Source organism: Schistocerca americana, chromosome 1 (assembly GCF_021461395.2).
Source record: "Schistocerca americana isolate TAMUIC-IGC-003095 chromosome 1, iqSchAmer2.1, whole genome shotgun sequence".
Lineage (NCBI taxonomy): Eukaryota > Metazoa > Arthropoda > Insecta > Orthoptera > Acrididae > Schistocerca > Schistocerca americana.
Window position 1 is genome coordinate 726,538,195 of NC_060119.1, and position 12,690 is coordinate 726,550,884.

The window sequence follows — 12,690 nt, forward strand, 5'->3', positions numbered from 1 at the left end:
TTATCTTTGCTTTGCTTTAGTTATGGTCGTCTTATTTCCCCCTTTCAAGACTGTTCATTCGCTCCAGTTACTCTTCCAAGGCCTCGGCCGTCTCTGACTAAACAACAACGCCATCGTCAAATCTCAAAGCTTTTGTTCCATTTCGGGCGTGCAGCCCCATAAATTTCATTTTTCTTCCGATATTTCGGCTATATACCGTCGAGCCTCCCTCAGAGTGAGCCGGGTGACTGTCGCTCCGGCACTTGTTCCGCCGTTTTAAACCCGCGGACCGCGTCACTGCGCATGCGGCCACAAACACAGAAGACGCCTGAGGCGTTGATCAGCAACAAAGAGGTACAACATATGTTTTTATTTCTTCTTCCTGAACTTCGATGCCTACTCTAAATTTTTCTTTGATTTCCTTTACTGCTGTAACCCTTCGTTAGTTACGCGATCTACTCACCTAATCTTATGCACACTTCTGTAAGACGCTATTTCAAAAGATCTGTTTTTGTCTGAACTGATATCAAGCAAGTTTTTCGTCCATACAAGGCTACACTCGAAATAATACCTTCAGAAAAGGCTTCCTAACACTTAAATTTATATTCAGGGTTAACAAATTTCTCTTCTTCAGAAACACTTTTTTATCCTTTGACAGATCAGTTGTTCTAATAACCAAATAATATATGTCTACAAATGCTATGAATGCAGGTTTGTCTTTCCTTAATCTACCTTCTACGATAAGTCGTAGGGACCGTATTGCCTAGCGTGTTCCTACACTTTCCAGGAAACCAAACTGATCTTTACTGTTTCAGTTTATGATCTAGTTCACTCAGCATCACCTTACTTAATTCAGCTACGTCCCGTTACCATTATTTTGCTTTTGTTGAAGTTCATTTTATATCTTCCTTTCAAGACACTGTCCTTCCGTTCAACTGCTCTTCTAAGTCCTTCGCTATCTCTGACAGAATTAAAACTACGTCAGCAAACCTTGAAGCTTTGATTTATTCTCCGTAAACTTCAGTTTCTCCTCCATATATTTCTATCGTTTCCTTCATTTTTTGCTTAGCGTACGGGTTGAATAACATCTGGGAAGGACTACAACCCAGGCTCATTCTCTTCCCGACCACTGCTTTCCTTTCATGCTGCTCGACTCATAACTACCGTTTCTGTAAAAGTTGTAAATAGCCTTTCGCTCCATGTATTTTACCACTTCTTCCTTCGGAATCTCAAAGAGAGTATTCCAGTCAACATTGTCAAAAGATTTCTCTATGTCTACAAATGCTATGAATGCAGGTTTGCCTTTCCTTAATCTACCTTTTAAGATAAGTCGTATGGACCGTATTGCCTAGCGTGTTCCTACACTTTCCCGGAAACCAAACCGATCTTCCCCGACGTCGGCTTCTACCAGTTTTACCGTTCTTCTGTAAAGAATTCGTATTAATATTTTGCAACCATGACTTATTAATTGATAGTTCCGTAATATTCAGACCGTCAGCACCTGCTTTCTTTGGAATTGGAATTATTACATTCTTCTTGATGTCTGGGATATTTCGTCCGTCTAATACAACTCTCATACCAGATGGAAGAGTATTGTCACGCTGTCTCCCCCAAGGCTATCAGTAGTTCTGAAGGAATGTCATCCACTTCCGGGGCCTTTTTTCGACTTACTTTCTGTCAATTTCTTTTCGCTGTATCGTATCACCCACTTTATCTCTATTTATATCTCTTTCACTTACATAATATTGCCTTCAAGTTCATCTCCCTTGTATAAAGCCTCTGTATACTTTCACCTTTCAGCTTTCTCCTCTTCAGTAATGGTTTTCCATCTGAGCTCTTGATATTCGTACAGCTGCTTCTCTCTTCTCCAAAAATCTCTTTAATTTTCCTCTATATTTCCCGTAGTGAAATATGCTTCTAAATCCCTACATTTAACCTCTAACCATTCCTCGTTAGCCAATTTGCACTTCCTATTACTCTCATTTTTAGACGTTTGTATTCCCTCTCGCCTGCTTCATTTGCTGCATTTTTATATTTTTCCTTTCATCAGTTAAATTCAATGTGTCCTGCGTTATCCAAGGATTTCTACTAGACCTTGTCTTTTTACCTATTTGATCCTCTGCTGCATTCGCTATTTCGTCTCCCAAAGCTAAAAATTCGTCTTTACTGAATTCCTTTCCCGAGTTCTATTCAGTCGTTCCCTAATGCTTCCTTTGAAACTTTCAACAACCTCTGGTTATTTCAATCTATCCGCATCTCCTTAATTTCCTACCTCTTTCCAATTTCTTCAGTTTTAATCTGAAGTTCAGAACCGATAATTTGTGTCCAGAGTCCACATCTGCCTTTGGTAATGTCTTACAACTTAAAATCTGTTTGCGAAATCACTATCTTACCACTACATAAACTGTCTAAAGCCTTCATGTGTCTCTAGGTCTCTTCCAAATAAAAAAAACCTCGGTCATAATCCTTAAACCAAGTTTTCCAATGATTAAAGTATGCTCTGTGCAAAATTCTACCCGGCGGGTTCCTCCTTCATTCCTTTCCCCCAGTCCATATTCACCCACAATTTTTCTTTCTCTTCCTTGCCCTACTGACGTATTTCAGGACCCCATCACAATCAAATTTTCATCTCCCTTGGCTGTCTGAGTAATATCTTTTATTTCATCAAACATTTCTTGAATCTCTTTATCATCTGCCGGGCTAGTTGGCATATAAACTTGTACTACTGTTGTGGGTGTTGGCTTTGTCTGTATCTTGGCTACAATAGTGTGTTCACTGTCCCGTTCTTTTTTCTGATTCATTATTAAACTTAATCCTCCATTGACCCTATTTGACTTTACATTCATCTGACTATAAGCTCCGTTCCTCCTGCCACTGACCTTCATTAACTCCCACTATATCGAACTTCAACCAATCCATTTCCCTGCGTGATTAGGAGATTCAACATTTCACACTCCGATCCTCGGAACACAAGTTTTCTGAACTGGCTGCTGCATCTCTTCAGGAACCACGAATTTGTCTGGCCTCTCACTAGATAAGATACCGCCATACCCCCCCCCCCCCCCCCCCCGCAATTGCAGTTTCTCCTGCGGTATGGCTACCTGTATTGTTGATGAACGCAAGCCGCTTCTCCAATCGAAAAGTCCATGAGACTATATACACTACTGGCCATTAAAATTGATACACCACGAAGATGACGTGCTACAGACGCGAAATTTAACCGACTGGAAGAAGATGCTGTGGTATGCAAATGATTAGCTTTTCAGAGCATTCAGACAAGGTTGGCGCCGGTGGCGACATCTACAACGTGCTGACGTGAGGAAAGTTTCCAACCGATTTCTCATACACAACCAGCAGTTGACCGGCGTTGCCTGGTGAAACGTTGTTGTGATGCCTCGTGTAAGGAGGAGAAATGCGTACCATCAGGTTTCCGATTTTCATAAAGGTCGGATTGTAGCCTATCGCGATTGCGGTTTATCGTATCGCGACATTGCTGCTCGGGTTGGTCGGGATCCAATGACTGTTAGCAGAATATGGAATCAGTTGGTTCCGGAGGGTAATACGGAACGCCGTGATGGATCCCAACGGCCTCGTATCACTAGCAGTCGAGATGACAAGCATCTTATCCGCAAGGCTGTAACGGATCGTGCAGCCACGTCACGATCCCTGAGTCAACAGATGGGGACGTTTGCAAGACAACAACCATCTGCACGAACAATTCGACGACGTTTGCAGCAGCATGGACTATCAGCTTGGAGACCATGGCTGCCGTTATCCTTGACGCTGCATCACAGACAGGAGCGCCTGCGATGATGTACTCAACGACGAACCTGGGTGCACGAATGGCAAAACGTCATTTTTTCGGATGAATCCAGGTTCTGTTTACAGCATAAAGATGGTCGCATTTGTGTTTGGCGACATCGTGGTGAACGCACATTGGAAGCGTGTATTCGTCATCGCATTACTGGCGTATCACCCGGCGTGATGGTATGGGGTGCCATTGGTTACACTTCTCGGTCACCTCTTGTTGACATTGACGGCACTTTGAACAGTGGACGTTACATTTCAGATGTGTTACGACCCGTGGCTCTACCCTTCATTCTATCCCTGCGAAACCCTACATTTCAGCAGGATACTGCACGACCGCATGTTTGCAGATCCTCTACGTGCCCTTCTGGATACAGAATATGTTCGACTGCTGACCTGACCAGCACATTCTCCAGATCTCTCACCAACTGAAAACGTCTGGTCAGTGGTGACCGAGCAACTGGCTTGTCACAATACGCCAGTCACTACTCTTTAAGAACTGTGGTACCGTGTTGAAGCTGCATGGGCAGCTGTACCTGTACACGCCATCCATGCTTTGTTTGACTCAATGCCCAGGCGTATCAAGGCCGTTATTACGGCCGGAGGTGGTTGTTCTGGGTACTGATTCCTCAGAATCTATGCACCCAAATTGCGTGAAAATGTAATCACATGTCAGTTCTAGTATAGTATATTTGTCCAATGAATACCCGTTTATCATCTGCATTTCTTCTTATATATATATATATATATATATATATATATATATATATATATATATATATATATATATATATTCAACATGTAAACGTCACTACAGGTACTTGGATTTAGGTTATGACATGTTCTATATGCTTGCCATCATTGGCCATGATGTAGGGCAGAGGAATAGCGAAATTCTACATGACAAGCTGAAGTTTAGGAACATCGATGCTGTCGATGACCTGAATGGCTGTTTTTAGCTCAGCAATGGTGTTGGGGTTATTGCTATACACCTTGTCTTTAGCCATACAAAATTAGTCTCATGTGTTCGGATCCGGAGAATACGGCGGCCAATCGAGGCCCATGCCAGTGGTCTCTGGGTTTCCAGAGCCAGCACACGGTCCCCAAAGTGGTCTTCAAGATATCAGACACCCTCCTGCTTCGACGGGGTCGAGATCCGTCTTGCACGAACCACATGTGGTCGAAATCAGGGTTACTTTGGATAATGGGGATAAAATCATCTTCCAAAACCTTACCGTACCTTTCGGTACGTTCCATCAAGGAATATCCCCCCCCCCCCCCCCCCCCCGTTTGTTTCTGCACATTGCACACCACATAGCTACCCGATGATGGCGAAGAGACTTCTCGATCGCGAAATGCAGGTTCTTAGTTTCCCAAATCCGCCAGTTTTGCGTATTGACAAACCTATCCAAATGATATAAGCTTCGTCGTTAAACCAAATCATATTCACAGCAAAATCCTGTTCGTCAGTTCTGTGGACAATAGTGTTGGCGGAAAAGCCGCTGTTCCTTGGCCCTGGGGCTTAATGGCTAATGGGTTTGAAGTTTGTACGGGAAGAGCTGCAGGTCTTCAACAACAATCTGTTGCAGTTTCTCCCAGTTGATTCCCACCTGTTGTGTAGCTCGTCTGATCGATTTCCTGGGGGCTGGTTTGAAACACAGCGCATATCTTCTCGATGTTTTCAGGCAGTTTCACCCGTTTTGGATGACCGACGTTGCCAACACTGTCATCACGAACGTTACCCGTTCCGCTCAAACTTGCGAATCGAATTCTTGATTGTTCGCACACTTGGACCGGTTGTCTTCTGCTTGATCTCGGTCGCAAACCTCTTTTCAGCAGCAGTTGGGCTGTTTTTGCTCGCATAGTAGGCTTTATACAATCGCTATACCCTTGGGCACGCTGTACCTTGACATTTTCAGGTGATTGACTAATTAACTGACTCGATAAATTAATTAAACCCCCTGTGGGAAACTTCCCAGCCCTCTCCCTCCCCTGCCCCACCTGGAAATTGACGGGAGAAAGCCTCATTTGATTGGCCATTTGGAGGTAAATCGATTTTAGAGTATGGACTATTCTTTAAACAATTTGCACAATGTGTGGATTACTGTTTATTTAAATAATTTATGGGATACAAAGTGGTGTTTGTAATGCAGTTTACTCATTTAGTTAAAGCATTTGTCGGGGAAATTACCTGCACTATATGGAGTTCCGTTTGTGGAGCTATCTGCGACACATGTGCGGACAGAGACATGCAGAAGACATAGAAAATGCATTGCCAATGTAGAATATGTGGATGGAGGTAACTGGATGCATTTGAGCACAGCCCTATACCATGGCATCCGACAGGAAAATAGTGAATTTGTGCTAGATGCTGGCAACGGTACTATCTTCACAAGCAATTTCAGAATACGATACGAGAAGTGATGTCATGATCGCATGGGTAGAAGTGGCATAAAATCGATAAAATTACGAAAAATGCCGGAAAATACGTGTAAATTGAGGGAAAATATGCCAAAATGTGGGAAAATTTTGGGAGTACTAGCACGTCTCTTGTTTGGTGCAGGACAATTATTGTACAGCCTGCTCAGAAGTATCCGAACGACCTGAATTGCATTTCGCCTGATTCGCATGCAACCGGCATAACGCAGCTGTCTAGCAGGTCCTCTACTCGCTCCTTGGTACAGTCGTTTGACTATTGAAAATGGTTCCAACAAGTCACCACTGGAAAACACTGTTCTGTATCTCAATAACTCAAGTTGTAAAGTAATACCACGATACTACAAATATCAGGGAACACCTTATCACAGATAAGACTGTCCTTAAGGCTTGTAAGCTCACATTTATTACAATAAATGACATATCTGAAATGTTACCACTCTCATTATTACATCAGATAGGTAATGCCCGTAGTAAGTTTGTCGTATTCATGATTTACTCTTGGAAGTAACAAATGGTTCAAATGGCTCTGAGCACTATGGGACATAACATCTGTGGTCATCAGTCCCCTACAACTTAGAACTACTTAAACCTAACTAACCTAAGGACATCACACACATCCATGCCCGAGGCAGGATTCGAACCTGCGACCGTAGCAGTCGCGCGGTACCGGACTGAGCGCCTTAACCGCGAGACCACCGCGGCCGGCTTGGAAGTAACATACCGTCCTTATTATTTAACACAAAATGACATTAAAAATTTAAGATATTCACGAGCAGCTAGTTGAGAATATGTATGAACTTCAAATGACACGACGAAGCGTCTCGTTCTGCATATGGATTCAAACCCAGGTCATGCAGATTAAGCAAAGATTTCGTGACTGACGAAAACTAACAGTCATTCCTGATTAGGCATACAGAGAGTGATATACCTCGATTTTAGACAGTATCAGTTAACAAATATCAACTTTAAATTACATAACGCAGACATTTTTAACGGACGCGAATTCCTACCCAGCATCTACTGTCCCTGTTAACGAACTACGAGAGATGTTAAATATTGCTTCTTCACAAGTAACTTACTTGAAATGACGTGAGGTAAAGCTTTGCGTTGGACAGGGATTCGAACCCAGAACATAATCGGATTGATATCGAAGCACAATCAACTGTGACATATCGGATTTTCTCGGGAGTAGCTAGATGTTTTAACTGAAATGACGAGACGAAACATTAATTTTTTCCTTCCCAGGACTCCAACCCGGCACCTATCGCTGTTATATTCTAGAGAAAACGAACGTTAAATATGGGTTTGTTGCAACAGCAGCGACATGTGAGCATGTTTTAACTAGAAATTATATGACGAAGACTTCAGTGCTGACTGGGAATAGAGACCCACACATGTCGTTGTTGACTACACACAAAGGGGCGTCAGCTACCGAATTTTTCACCACCAGCAGCTCGGAATAACATCTTGAACTTACAGTGATCTCGCAAATAGTTCTGTGTGTCACTGTGAGTCAAAAACGACAAATATCGTTTGTGTTGACAACGAATGAAAATTCATTAAACATCAAAATTATTATCCACCAGCAGAGAGGTGTTCTCATGCTAGAGCTTGATAATACATAATGAAATCTTTAGTGCCGGACCAGGATTCGAACCCATTCACGCGCAACATGTGGAGATGTTTAGGAATCTGCAGTTTTGAACAAACAAATTGTAGCCGAGCTGTATTGTCACGGAGGGATCAAATTCCGCGTTAAGGGCGGTCTGAGTTGCATTCCCAGTTCAGAACCAATTTTATCGACATACAGAAGCTCAAATAAATGATGGAATTAGTGTCCTGTGACCCTACATAACGTTTGTTTCGTCACTAGAAATAAATAACTAGTATAAGAAAGGTTACTGGTGACAGAGTTTCTACATGTCGCCACTCCAGACTTTATTGTGGTTCAAACTAATTTCTACTTGGCAGAGGAGGAATATCATTTTTAATGTGAATTGCAGACCACAGTACCATTATATCTTCTTCGCTTGGTGTAGCCAGAAGAGAATGGAATCTGTCTCTCCCTATCTAAAATCACTGACAGAAGTTCGAATCGAACCCAGACCGTAGGTATATGAACTTATCATCAGTCCAACAGACCACCAAATCCTCTTCTCCGTGACTCGTTTTTCTATTGCAACGCCGTTGCGCCACACTGGATGAAAATTCTGACACATAGGCTCCCTGTAGTAATTTGCAGCATGTTCAGTAAATTCATTTACTTGGTTGACCGAATCACCATGAACTAGCTGCCTCGGCTATCCAGTGCATACATTCGACTCTATTTTGTAATCACCGAAATAGAATCACGTAACTGCCACCTACACAGAACAGCCAACAGTGTAGGATGCAGAAATTTAAATAGGAAGTGTTCCTTTCCACTTGAGCTACTGTATTGCGCTTTCTGTTTGTTGAAAACGTCGAGCAGTGCAAAAGAAAAGCTGTAACTGTTTGTCTCTCAGAAGTCTATACCCGGGTATATGCATTATCTCACAGTGGAGTGGAAGGCAGAAGTTCTGGAGGAATTGTTGAGTTCATGGTAAGTGTCGCGCACTGTAGATACGATGTCGCGAGTTCGAGTACATTCACTGCTTCTGCTGTCTGCTAACGTTACAAATCTAATGGGACTTTGGACATAATTCCCTTCAATTCTCAACCCAAAATAGTCGCATGTCAAAAAAGGGGTAACTTCTGCGACATTTTGTTCTTTTCAGGCTTAATAGACATCCAGGGAGCAGAGGCATCTCGAAACTCTTGTATTATGTATGGGGATAGCGCATCGTGCCAAAATGCGCCAGAAAAGTATTTTTTACATTAGCTGTCGTGTGGTAGTGGCATTTTATTCTTCTTCAAACCTTGTTTGACAGCTTTAACTCAGAACAAGTTTTCTACATGCATGTAATCAGTAAACTGGATGTGCATTGTCCGACTGTTATAGATAACATCAGAGAATTCGCATATATCCTTGATGATTAATATCTCCCTCACGTTTACTATTGTTTTAACAACACTAAAGGAAAACTTACGAAAATTGTGCACTGTATTACAAGAAATGAAATAAAACTACCCACGATAACCTTACGACGAAAGTCTGTTTTAATAAAACTGAGTATCTGTACACTAGCGTGCCTCTATGGACACGAATTAGTAAAATACTACTCATTTAGATTTTGATTGGGTCTGTGTTTAATTGGTATGCTGTGACATACTCAAGATGTACACAAATGTGGCAGTTCATAAATAAAGTTACATATTCCTAGAACCCAAAATTTGCTTGGCAGCAGCGGAAAGAGGCGTTACCTGTTTTGCAGCATTGTAAGTTTTTCACCATTGCACTATGAGCCGAAAGTATTTTCTTGTGATTTCCTTATCGATGTTTGATCTGACTGCTTGTAGCTCTCCCACAGAAGGGATAGAAACGTGGTCGTTAGTGAGACTGGAACTGCGAACCATAACAGACACTTTTTCACAGGTCAGCACGTTACCAAAGAGCTGGCGAAGAGGTATGTGTCTTAGCTTCGTCTTACGGGTCCAGTGGTTGTTAGAACCCGTAAACTGCTATTTCAAGGACGAGATTAGTTGCGATTTCCACGTGCAACGACTTTCCTGTGCTGAAAACCGTAAATTTACAATCTTTTATTACACCTCAAGCGATAATAACTCAGATTATGACAGGTAAAATCAAGTGAACTTTGAGGCTTATTTCCGTGCACACCAGGAAGTAACTCGTCGATCACAGAGTTGACAAACGTACCCTTCCTTGTTGCCAAATCTCAGTCACAGTACCAGCAGGAAGAAGACGAACCGATGTGATCCTACAGCGGGCTGGGAAGTGACCATAGCTGGCGTCTCCAAGTCGCGGCTGCTACGGTCTGGAATACGTAATGCGTCTGATTCGGATTTCTGTAACTAGGTTTAGGGACTGGAGCGTAGTTACTAATAATACTCAGAACTGACTGCACCGAGCGAGGTGGCGCAGTGGTTAGACACTGGACTCGCATTCGGGAGGACGACGGTTCAATCCCGCGTCCGGCCATCCTGATTTAGGTTTTCCGTGATTTCCCTCCATCGCTCTAGGCAAATGCCGGGATGGTTCCTTTCAAAGGGCACGGCCGACTTCCTTCCCCATCCTTCCTTAATCCGATGAGACCGATGACCTCGCTGTCTGGTCTCCTTCCCCCAAAACCAACCAACCAACTGACTGCAAACCAAGCATCATAAATCAGTAACTCTCATAGTTGTTTTTACATTTCTTTCGTAAGTGTACTCAAAACTAAGAACTCATTCACAGAAATTTTCGTGCCTCGCTGATAGTCGAGCACAACAAACAAATAAAAATAAAAAAAAGAATGTGTGTGTGTGTGTGTGTGTGTGTGTGTGTGTGTGAGACAGACAGACAGAGAGAGAGAGATAAAAATCAAAAAGAATGAGAGAGAGAGAGAGAGAGTAAAAAATTGTTGTAAAGAAATTGAATCATGGTATGTAAAGAAATCTTTCATTAAAATAACACGTTCCACAACATTACGAAATGATCTATGGAACAAGAATTAATCTAATGCAATCTAATATAATAATGTCATATTGTGAAATAGCAATGAAGAGTCATGAATTACCGAAACTTTCGACAATTCCAGTAACCAGGTCTAAACTTGACAATAAAAGACGACAATTTTTGTAATAAACCGGGACTCCTATCAAGACCCTTTCGTCCCTGTTAGCTAACCACGAAAGGTGTCTGATATACCTCCATTCTGAAGTAACAAAGTGTGCATGCAAATAAAGATGAAGTGCATGATGTGGAGTTTTGTGACGGAGATACGAACCCAACACATAATCGGATTGTTAACTAAGTAAAATCAAATGTTACGTATCGGTTTTTCTTACCAGTAGCTAGGTGTTTGAATCTAAAACAAGGATACAAACTTTCGTGCCTAAGCGACAATCGAACTGCACACCTACTGTGTATCCACGAATATAGCTTAAGTATCAGCTGCTTACTCACCAACAGTAAGATGTGTGCGTGTTTGACCAGAAATAACGACACCTGTTGCGAATGTTGGCAACACATTAACAGACATTAGAAATGCACGCTAATTTTCACTAGCAGGCCGATAAGCACGTTATAGGGCTTGAAATGACATTATGAATATTTTTGTATTGGATCAGTATTCGGACCCACATACTTACCTTTGGAGGAGACCTAGAGAAGATGGCAGTCTTGGGAAAAGGAACGAAATGATTGTACCCATTGGTGATAAACTCGTATTCAACCAATGATTCCCACAGCTGCAGGAACTCTTGCTTGTGATAGCGCTTAGACAAAATACTTACGCAGTGCTATCAGACGAAAACATCAACCTGACACAAAGTGTGGGAAGTTTGTTTTACAACCTTCGTACCTGGATAACGAGCTTTTTCCTATTTGAGATATCTGTGAACGTTGCTGCTTAAGACTATTTAAGAAGAAACTAAATTCCTTCAGCTAAGACAATGTTTAAGGAAATCGTCTTAACGGCACTAAATCGTGGTTTGTGAATCGTTTACCGGCCTTACTCTGAAGCATTTCGCTGGTTGTAAAGCAAAAAGCTTACTGAAAAATTTCACAGAAGGAAAAGGGGGACGAAATGTCGCCCACTGGAAGGTCATGTTGTTTTATTTAAATGATTACAAAATCAGGTAAAACGAACAGTCAGGTTTTCAGTATAAGCACATTACTATTGTCAGTATGATGTTGCACTGCCCAGGGCCTGTAATGATACAGGGCCCGTATAGGTCAGGCATATTGTATACAGAAGTGGAAGAGAGAGCACCACTAAATTCTACAACCTGTATGCATTGTATACACACAGAAATTACTGTTACAGTGTACTTATGGAGCCAAATGAGTGAATTGCGTTTTTTCCAGTGAGAGAGAGAGCACTGGCAAACAGTCTTCACTACATTAGGTTACTTAAACTGGTGTCACTCTGGGCTAAAATTTATGGTCAGCGACTAAGTGTAAGGTCAGAGAGTTGGATGCGAGTTTTGCAACTATGAAATACTTTCCTACATTATAGAAGCGAATATTAAATTTGAACTAATATTGCGAAAATTTTGTACTTGGATAGCTTAGAATGAAAATATTTCTGTTTTTTGCAAAGGGAAACAATTGATTTTCTAAAACATTGTCTGTCATACACAACTAGAAACATGTCATGTCGACCAAATCATATGGAAGATCTGACAGCGACGTATATCGGAAGGCAGTAAGATCCCTTGGCTATTGGTTTGGCAGTATTCGACAGCCATTTTTAGGTGCAAGTAAATGAAGAAAGGCAGCACGTATTTGTTATCAAGTAACGTCTTCATCAATTACTGTAGTTTTAATGTATTTTTCGAGTAATTGCTGATGTATGATATTAACATGAAAAGGATTCCGCAGAG